Raw genomic sequence first — 11,352 nt, forward strand, 5'->3', positions numbered from 1 at the left:
GTCCAATAAAAAAGGTATCATCTTATTTTCTTTTCCATGTTTTATTTTGTTTGATTTCTATTGATAACCTGATTCTCCAAACTGCTTTACTCCTTTCTGCTCCTTAGAAGGAGCGGTGGACAGGTTTCCCATTTCAGCTTACACCTTAGAACATAAAAATATCAATACTGGGCAAGACCAATGGTCCATCTAGCCCAGTATCCTGTTTCCCAGCAGTGGCCAATCCAGGTCACAAGTACCTGGCAGAATTCCAAATTGTAGCAAGATTTCATGCTACCAATCCCAGGGCAAGCAGTGGCTTCCCCCATGTCTATCTCCCGTGTCACCTTAGAGCAAATACACAAGCCTCAGCAAGGCTGTCACTCCTCCCATTAGTATGATTGGACTAGCCAAAGTACTTGATCCCCTTCTGCTACTTGGTACAATGGTCAGGGGTTCAAAGACAAACACTCTTTTCCCCAGTCTGTGGTATGACAAGGAAGCAGGAGCTAAAGACAAAAGGGGCCGATATTCAGCTCAAGGGAGGTAGGCCGGCTAAGTCCCGTAGTTGGTGCTGAACCTGGATATTCCATTTTTCGGTGACTGGCATTGAATATCCAGGGGATTTTTTTTGCCGCTATAAACTAAGAGGTCCTATAAGTAAGTCATGTCGAGTCAATTCCGAGTTACCGCCCAGCTACCGTGTGGCCTGGGTGGTAATTTAACTTTTTACGTGCATCCATGACGCACACTGGAAAATATTTTTATTTTCTGGCGCGAAGAAGGTAATCAGCATTTGAATGCATGTTGACCATTATTGCCCGGTTAACGTGTGAAACTTTACTGCTAAGCCACATTGAGCCTGCAAAAAGGTGGGATAATGTGGGATACAAATGTAATAATAATAATTGATATACCACCTTTCTGTGTTTTTTTGCAACTACATTCAAAGTGGTTTACCTAGTATATGTAGGTACTTTTTCTGTACCTGGGGCAATGGAGGGTTTAGTGACTTGCCCAGAGTCACATGGAGCTGCAGTGGGAATTGAACCCACTTTTCTAGGATCAAAGTTCACCGCACTAACCAATAGGCTACTCCTCCAGTCCCTCCCCTTGTTCTGGAAGCTCCAGGTGTACTTGCTAGGGATGGCCTGTTGTTTGCAACAACATAGGAAATGTGAACAACATGCCATATCTTTGCATGTCATTAACAAAAGAACATGAGCAGGGAAAACACTGCAATCTCTGTAAGGAGTGCACACTTTTTCCTCAAAGTGCATGCATGTACAAACCTTTGCACATGCATGCACATGTATGTATTATCAGGGAAGAATCATGCTTTTTCCAAAAAAGTACACCCTCTTTGCAACTATTGGAAAAGGGGTGCACTCTTAAAAACATTGCTGCTGTAACAACAAAATGGCTGAGAAAATAGTATGGGAAGTTACATGAAAGAAAAACTTTCCGGCTGGCCGTACCTAGTGTTTACAAGTCAAAGTTCAGTATTTTAGTACAGCCACTAGAGGTCTCTGCTATCCTTGCTATGTAGGACCTTAGTGGTCTCTACATCACTGTTCATACTGTACTTGAATACTAATAATGACATAAGCCATTTTGAGAATTGCAAATCTGATCATATTTTGGATTTGTGTGCACAATTAAATGACTTAAGCAAATCAGCACCAACAACTGCCACTTTAACAAGCAATAATTAACACATTGGAATTAATTAGAATTTACACGCACAACTTGCTATGCATATTCTCTAAAGTGGTGCGTGTAAATTCTAATGTGTGCTGCCAAGAAGGGGTGTGGCCAGAGGCATGGAATGGGCGGACTATGGGTGTTCCAAAAATCTACACAAACGATTATAGAATACACCTGCTCTGTGCCTAACTTAGGCACCGGTATGTACCACATTTTACTAGGCGTAAAAGGATGCGCCTAGAGTTAGGCATGGCCGCTAGGTGTATTCTATAAACTGGCTAGGCGTATTCTATAAACCACACCCAAATCTAGGTATGGGTTACAGAATATGCTTAGGTGGAAAGATTTTCTGTGACAATTTTTCAGGCATCATATATAGAATTTAGTCCTATGAGCTAACCGCGAATATTCAATGGAGATAACCGGTTATCGCTTGCTGCACATTCGCAGTTAACCAGTTAAATGCTATGTAACTGATCAACGGCTATTGTTGACCAATGAATATTGGGGGATTGAGTTTGAAAATGGGCCAAAATTGGACAGGGGTTCCAGAAAAATTAGCCTCCTCCCCTCCCCCCCCCCCAAAAAAAAATATGGCCCCATGCATTTCTATGGGAGAGTTCCAGTTTCTGAAGCATGGTAATTTAAAGTGAAAAGTAACAGTTAGAGAGCAGGGCAAGGCAGTTTTAGAACATGAGAATAGTCCTATTGGGTCAGACCAACGGTCCATCTAGCCCATTATCCTGTTTCCACCAGTCACAAGTGCCTGGCAGAAACCCAAGTATTGGCAACATTCCATGCTACTAACCCCATGGGAAGCAGAGGCTTCCTTATGTCTGTCTCAATAGCAGACTATGGACTTTTCCTCCATGAACTTGTCCAAACCTTTTTTAAACCCAGATATGCTTACCTCTGTTACTACATCCTCTGGGAATGAGTTCCGGAGCTTAACTATTCGCTAAATGAAAAAATATTTCCTTTTATTTTTTAAAAGTATGTCCATGTAGCTTCATTGAGTGTCCCCAGTCTTTGTAATTTTTGAAAGAGTAAAAATTGGGAGACTGATCCAAGATGGCATCAGGGTACGACGTGGAGTTTCTGTCTCCGGAGATTTCTTTACTTAGTTCCGTTATTTTCCTTAAAACTATGCCTAAAAGGAAAGGAAAAGTGCGAGGACCTTACTCAATGGCAACCTCCGATTACAGACTTTAAAGTCCCTGTTACACCAGTGGGCATTCCGCAGACCGAAGCGGAGAGGAGCCTCGGTCAGGAGAGTGAGATATCACTTAGCCCACGAAGTCCGCGTTTGCCTCGTGAGGCAGGAAGCGATGTGGGAGGAAGTCCCACCCAACAGCTTGGTATCGAAGCTGAGGAGTCGGAGAAGGAGAACTCCTCCGGCGCTGCGCTGCCCCAGGCGGGAATTTCCCGTGAAGAACCGAGCCAAACATCCACACCCAAGAGTAGCAGTAGTGTGGGTAACATCCTGGTAGAAGCTCGTGCCGCCCAGAAGATGGCGGAAAAACGACTCGAACCAGCACTGCAACTCCTACCCTTGGAGAAGCCAGCAAAGGTGACATTGGAGTCTTTGTGGGGGGCGATGGAATCGTTGCATAACATTTGTCTTACTTTTGTCTCTAGTTCAAATGCAAATGCTTTGAGGATAGACTCTCTTCAGACTGAAATGACTTCCCAAGCAAAAAAGTTGGAACAATGTGAGGCATCTGTCTCAATTAAAAGAACAAGAAAATAAGCTGCTCCAAAATGCAGACCTGGTGCATAGGAAGACTGAGAATCTGGAGAATGGGGTTAGAAATTTGAACTTGAGGTTTTTGAATTTTCCCTATGTTAAATATACCCCATTGAGAGATTTGTTTCATAAATTTCTGAAGGAAGTATCTAATTATTCTGAGGCTAACTTTCCCCCAATACAAAAACTTTATTTGTTGCCTGTTCGAAACACCAAGGAGAAAGATAATATACCCGTGGAAAGTACAGTGGAAACATTGAATGTATCGGCTTTACTTGAGCAATCACAAGAAGAGGTTGAATTTAGATCTACTTTGCTGATATATTTTGTCTTCCTCATGGATAAAGAAGCCATCTTGAGACAGTATTTAAGACAAATTTCCTCTGTGGTATTTATGGGGGAAAGAATTCAAATATTTCTGGATGTATCTAGATCTACACAGGAGCGGAGGAAAAAATTCTTGATGATGAGACAAGAGACGATACAATTGGGGGCTAAATTTCAGCTTAGATTTCCCTGTAAATGTGTAGTTTAGTTTGAAAATAAGACATATCATTTCTTCGATTCTTTACAACTTCGTTCTTTTTTAAATGCAAGGTTACCTAAGCCTCCATAGGTCTCCATGACGGATTTTAGTTTACTTAAGCTGTAACAAACCTGACGCTTCTCTTGTCTCTAAAAAATATTTTCTTTTTGTTTAATATTCTTATCCTCTTGTAAGGTTTAAATCAGTCTCCCTGTACCTTGAGGACTATGATTTAATAATTGTTTCCTATGGAGGATATCCCTTAATTAAGTTTATTACTACTGAAGTTATATTGTGTATGTTTCTTGACAAAGCTTTGCTTTGGAATGTATTAAAAATTGCATAAATAAAAAATAATAAAAAAAGAAAGAGTAAAAATTGATTCACTTTTACCCATTCTATGCCACTCAGGATTTTGTAGACCTCAATCATATCTCCCCTCAGCCCTCTCTTTTCCACACTGAGGAGCCCTAACCTCTTTAGCCTTTCCTCATATGAGAGGAGTTCCATCCCCACATTTCGGTCGCCCTTCTTTGAAGCTTTTCAAATTCCACTATATCTTTTTTGAGATACGGTGACCAAAACTGAATGCAATACTCAAGATGAGGTCGCACCATGGAGCAAAACAGAGGCATTATAATATTCTTGGTATTATTTACCATCCCTTTCCTAACAATTCTTAGCATCTTTTTTGCTTTTTTAGCCACTGTTGCACACTTGGCAGAAGATTTCAGCATATTGTCTACAATAACACCTATATCTTTTTCTTTGATGCTGACCCCCAAGGTGGACATAGCATCAGGTAACTATGATGCAGATTGCTCTTCCCAGTGTGTATCACGTTGCGTTTGTCCACATTAAATTTCATCTGCCATTTGGATGCCCAGTATTCCAATTTCCCAAGGTCTTCCTGTAATTTTTCACAGTCTGCATGTGTTTTAACAACCCTGAATAGTTGTTTGTCATCTGCAAATTTAATCACCTCACTTGTGATTCCGATTTCCAGATCATTTATAAATATGTTAAATAGCACCGGTCCCAGTACAGAACCCTACCCTCTGTTTTCCGTCCAATAAAAGTGGAATTCCATAATCTTCCAAACCCCCAAAATTCCCCACCCCTGAAACTGCCCATACAGCCCAAAAACTACCTCCACAATTGTCATACAACCCTCCAAACTGCCCCATCCCCAAATCTACCCCCTTGTAGCTGCCCCATCCCGAAAAACTGCCCAGCTGAAACTGTCTTATTCCCAAAACCTACCCATGCAAATAGCCCACATCCAAAAACTATGGCCTGCAAATGCCACACCATCCTGAATATTGCTGCCACATTCACAAATATCCCATACAACTGCCACACCACCACCAAACTGCCACTTCAAAAATGACCCCTGCAAATTGCCCCATTCAAAAACTACTCCCTTAACTGCCCCACCCCAAAAACTACACCTACAACTGCTCTATCATTCTGCAAATTACCCTACCCACAACTGAAACAACATCCCACAAATTGCCCAACCCCCAAAACTAACCCCTGTAACTGCCCTGCCACACCATAGATTTCTCCTTCCCCCAAAATTAGTCCCTCACAGTTACCCTATATGCTGTGGGCAGGGCCAGATTAAGCCAGTGGCAAACATTACATATACTTTGTGTCCTCATGTTTAGGGGGGTCCTGTGAGATGTGCTGAGGAGTCAGGAGGTTAGGATTGCCTGCTGTCTTACTTTTCCCAAAATTTAGCAGGATTTTATATTCATGTCCAGCAGTATGAGTAATATTTATTTATTAAAAAATTGTATACCCTGCCTATAACCTAGGCAGTTTCCAAGGATACATACACAGTAAAAACAAATAAAATGTACTGTTGCTGTTCATTGTTTATTCTAGATTTAATATATCATCTTTCTTTCAGCAAAACAAGTAGTGTACAAATGTGTACAAATACAACGTTGCAAGAGAGAAAAAAGAGAAAAGAAAAGATCATACCAAGTAACAATCAACGAGGTGATATCAGACCCATGGACACCTGAATGCGGAGTTCCCCAAGGATCTCCCCTCTCACCAACCCTCTTTAACCTAATGATGATACCCCTAGCCAAACTACTAGAAAATCAAAACCTCAATCTATACATATATGCAGACGATGTCACGATCTACATCCCGTTCAAACACGATCTAAAGGAAATCGCCAACGATATCAACCAAAGCTTCCAAATCTTGCACTCCTGGGCGAATGCATTTCAGCTAAAACTCAATGCAGAAAAAACACAATGCCTTATACTCGCCTCACAACACAACACAAGTCAATTCTCCACCATAACCACCCCAAACGTTTCCCTTCCCGTCTCAAACACCTTGAAAATTCTTGGAGTTACCATTGATCGAAATCTAACACTTGAAAACCATGTGAAGAATACAACTAAGAAAATATTCCATTCCATGTGGAAGCTTAAAAGAGTAAAACCATTCTTCCCAAGAGCCATCTTTCGAAACCTGGTACAATCAATGGTACTAAGTCATCTGGACTACTGCAATGCACTTTACGCTGGTTGCAAAGAACAAATCATCAAGAAACTTCAAACTGCCCAGAATACCGCAGCCAGACTTATATTTGGCAAAACAAAATACGAAAGTGCAAAACCACTAAGAGAGAAACTACACTGGCTGCCACTTAAAGAATGTACCACGTTCAAGATCTGCACAATTGTTCATAAAATCATCTACGGCAAAGCTCCGTGGACCTCCCACCCAGAAACGCTAAAAGATCAGCCCGCACTTTTCTTAATGTACATTTTCCCAACTGCAAAGGACTAAAATATAGACTAACACATGCATCCAGCTTTTCCTACATGGCCACCCAGCTGTGGAATGCACTACCAAAACAACTGAAAACAATCAACAAGATAACCAACTTTTGCAAATCTTTGAAAACATATCTCTTCAACAAAGCCTACCACGAAAATCCATAACCAACTACAACTCTCCCACACTCCACCCTTATTCTGACTGTCTTCTATATAACTGCTGATTATATCGTCTTGTCATCCTTAATATCTTTGTAACACCAAATGTATCCATTGTACCCTGAAATGGCGACGCCATAACAGGTCTTTGTAAGCCACATTGAGCCTGCAAATAGGTGGGAAAATGTGGGATACAAGTTCAATAAAATAAACTCCACGCCATTAAAGAACAGGTAGAAAAGAGTCAGAGAGGTAGCAGACTAGTGAGTTGCACCACATGACCCTCAGACAGTGGCCCTCATATGCCACAGAGAGAAAAAAAAAAGCATTGTTTAAGCACTTTAAATTTGGGATAAGATGATTCAAGGGTCCTTTTACTAAGATGCGCTGAAAAATGGGCTGCGCTAGTGGAGGCTTGTGTTTTGGGTGCGCACAGATCCATTTTTCAGTGCACCTGTAAAAAAGGTCTTTTTAAAAGTTTTTGCCAAAAATGGACGTGCGTCAAAATAAAAAGTGTCGCGCATCCATTTTGGGTCTGAGACCTTATCGTCACCCATTGATTTAGCGGTAAGGTCTCATGTGGTAACCGTGCGGTAATCATCGATTTGTAGAATGACGATTACCGCTAGGTTTCCGCCGCACGCAGGAAAATAAAAATTATTTTCCAGTGCGTATAGCGGTCGCAAGTAAAAAATGAAATTACTGCATGGGTCACGCAGTAACTCCAAATTGACACACATTGGGTGTGCTTAGGTACCTATGCGGCTTAGTAAAAGGACACCTCAGGTTGTAATCCTACTGGAAGGGAATTCCATAGGGAGGGACCCACAATCAAGATAAACAAGAAGACCAGTGGGGAGAAGCAAGTGAAGACCATGTGATAAGCATAAAGACTGAGGGGTACTGAGGAAAAGAAAAGGGAGGCCAGATACGGAGGGGTAGTCCTGATGCGGAGCTTTATGAACAGAATAGCTAAATCTAATAAGAGACTTTAAGCCAGTGATATTGTTGAGTATTGGGGTAATGCGGTTGTATTTGCTGGCCTGTGGTACAAGTTATGCAGCTATACTCTGGACAGACTGTCTGGACCAGCGGTTCCCAAACTGTGCGCCGCAGCACCCTGGTGCACCGCAGTGAACTCTCAGGGGTGCTGCGGCACATCGCTCCCTACTTTTCCCTCCCACAGGTCCGGCATCTGCCACTTCCTGCTTCTTCCCCTGCAGCCGCTGCAGTGCTTGCAGCTTACATTTTCAGGTCATCTGCGATTCACACAGCCACTGCGGGAACTCCCCTCTGCCATGTCCGGCCCTTGCAACAGGAAGTTGCATCAGAGAGGGCCGGATGTGGCAGACTGGGAAGGCCCCGATGGGGAAAGAAGAAGGAAGCAAAAGTGATCCTGGACCTGAAGGAAGGAAGGTAGCGAGTGATGCTGGATTTAGGGAAGGCAGAGGTGTGCTGGTGTGCAGTGGCGTTCTGTGGTTCACTGCCACCCGGGGTGGATCGCTGCTACGCGCACCCCCCCCCCAGCTGCAGGGCAACACGGCACCCCCCCCCCCGGCGTGACACGGCAACACGGCACCCCTGACCTAGTCCCCACCTGTCTACCAGCGCTCCGTCCACCCGGCGCCTCGCACGACTCTGCAATACTGTAAAAGAAGAAAATCGCCTCGTCTGCCCTTCCCTCACTGTGTCCCACCCTCTGATCTAATGTCCTATTTCCTCGAGGGTGGGACAGAGAGTGAGGGAAGGGCCAATGAGACGATTTTTTTCTCTTACAGCAGTGCAGACGCGAGGCGCCGCACCACACAGCTGCCGGGTGGATGGAGTTGGTAGGGACTCGCCAGCAGAGCACCCCCCCACTCTTTGACACCCCACCGCCCCACCCTTGCTACGCCACTGCTGGTGTGAGAGGAGAGGGCTGCAGGACAAGGGAAACCCATGTGGGGGGGGGGGGGGGGGTTGGAGACCCATGTGGCCTGGGGGGGGGGGGGTGCAGAGACTCATGTGACCGGGGGTTGCCGTGAACCAAAAAAGTTTGGGAACCCCTGGTCTGGATATATTTCTGAGTTTAAACCTCTATTTGCAGTCCTCTGTACCCCACCCCACCGGTGTGAGTGAGTTTGCCGTGATTGGTTCCTTTGTAAGTAGCTAAGTGGGATCCAGTCTATGAACTGCAGTGAGGGTGAAGGACTGGAAGGCAGCTCTAGTCACAGGAAGGATGAGATGATCTAGCAGAATTTTTGTGCTGTTGAAGTGAAGCTTTTGAACTTGCTAGGAGGCAGAAGAGAAACAAACCCTCTCTAAAATATTCTCCATGGGAGAAGCAACAGCTGCAGTATACAAATACTGATTCACTGTAACAGTGATTAAGGAATTACACCTTTGCAATTTCTTTCCCCTCTCATCTCTCCTGATTTATGACACATAGAAAGTAAACACACGCACACACATGCAGGCATACACCTCTCCACACACAGATATAGCAACACACAAACATGTACACACATACCCATCACCACCTCAACATACACACAGATGCATTTACATGTATTTATTTATTAAAAGAGATTTGTTATACCGCCTTAACTGGTAGGCCTAGGCGATTTACAATTTTAAAAACAGATTATAAAAATGTCAGAAAATGAGAGAAAGGAACTACAAAATGAAATAGGAAAGAGTAAACAACCATTCCAACATATTATGGGTAAGAAAAAGAGGAGAAATGAGGAAACAATGATGTTAGCAGCAAACAGCCCTATGTGAGATTGTAAACTTGGTGAAAAAGCCAGGCCTTTATAGCTGATTTGAATTTTTTAAAGGATAATTCAGGCTACATATCACGGGGAAAAGATTTCCAATAAAAAGGAACTGCAAAGTAAAAGGCACGATGTCTATTAAATTCCAAAACAGTTTGCTTGGGATTAGGTGGGACCAAATGATAGTCATTGAGAGATCAGAGAAGGCAACCTGGTGAATATGGGATAGTGGAATTTGCTAAGTGTTGTGGGAAACCCATCCAGAAAGCTTTAAAGATATGGGTTAGAAGCTTATGAATAATTCTTAGTTCAACAGGGAGCCAGTGGTGCTCTTGAAATAAGGGAGAAATATGGTCAGTTCTCTTTGCATGGCATAATAACTTGATCGCAGTATTTTGCAGCATTTGAAGACATTTTAAAGAATAGTGTGGGGTTCCTAAATAGATTATGTTCCAATAGTCAATTCTAGAGATTAGCAAACAAAGAATATGCAAGTGGAAAGCGTCATGGTTAAAATACCTTCTAATTAACCATAGCTGTCTAAGAATGAAGAAACCAGTTTTACAAAGCTTGGATATTTATGAGGAAAATGTTAAATGAAAATCTAGAATGATGCCTAAGTAGCAAAATGAGTCTACTACTGAAATAGAAGTTCCAAAAAGATTTAAAGGAGTATTTGGAGTTGGACAGTTTCTGGTAAAAACCAGCATGCTGTCTTTTCTTTATTGTGTTCTAGGAGCCGTTTCTGGACTAACTCTAAGCAGTCTTAGAGGGGTTGAATAGCTAGGGAGTATGGGTTAGTTGGAAAAAGTAAATGAATATCATCCAAATAAGAAGTGAAAGGAAATACCACAGGATTGGATGAGGGTAGCACACGGGTTAATAAACAAATAAAAGAGGAGAGGGGACAAGACTGAGCCTCATGGAACCCTGTGCAGAAGGGTTAGAAAGAATTCCATGAGTTGTGATCTGCATGCTTTCCTCACTTGTTATTATGCACATTTAGATTTTCCCCCAATGCTTTCTGAAATTTAAGGACTCTATTGAAAAAAAAAGCTGAGCTCCTAAATTAATGTTCTTAAATTAGGCCATATTTTAAGCCAAAATTAGGAGTAAACATTTTCAGTTGAAAATTCATCTTAATTTATGAGCTTAAAAGTTATGCTTATAAATTTAGGTCTGCCATTCATTTGCCTAAAACTTTTTTCTTCTCGAAGGCAAGTTACAAAACACCCATAAAAGAGCATTTCCTTGAGTAGATAGAATATTATGGAATTCTTTCCCCTTTGAGTTTGATTTTTCAGGATTATCTAATATCAAGTTTCAAGCTTCAAATGTATTTTATTACATAAGAACATAAGAAAATGATATACCGTCCTAAAGCAGGTCATAATATAATAAATCAGAGAAAGAATATGAAGAGAACTAAAAATATTAACAGGAAAAAGACAGTCGAGACACAGGAAAAGAGAAAGATATGAGAGGAAGAGCATTCCATAGTAGAAGACTAAAGGTGGCTGGTGCCCCTATCCACAGGAAAACGAAGGGTAGGAGCTCAATGCTGACAAAGCAAACTAAGGAGTCCTTTTACTAAGGTGCGCTGAAAAATGGCTTGCGGTAGTGTAGGCGTGGGTTTGGGGCGTGCGCAGATCCATTTTTTAGCGCCTGTTA

The sequence above is a fragment of the Microcaecilia unicolor genome, chromosome 1 (assembly GCF_901765095.1).
Source record: "Microcaecilia unicolor chromosome 1, aMicUni1.1, whole genome shotgun sequence".
NCBI lineage: Eukaryota > Metazoa > Chordata > Amphibia > Gymnophiona > Siphonopidae > Microcaecilia > Microcaecilia unicolor.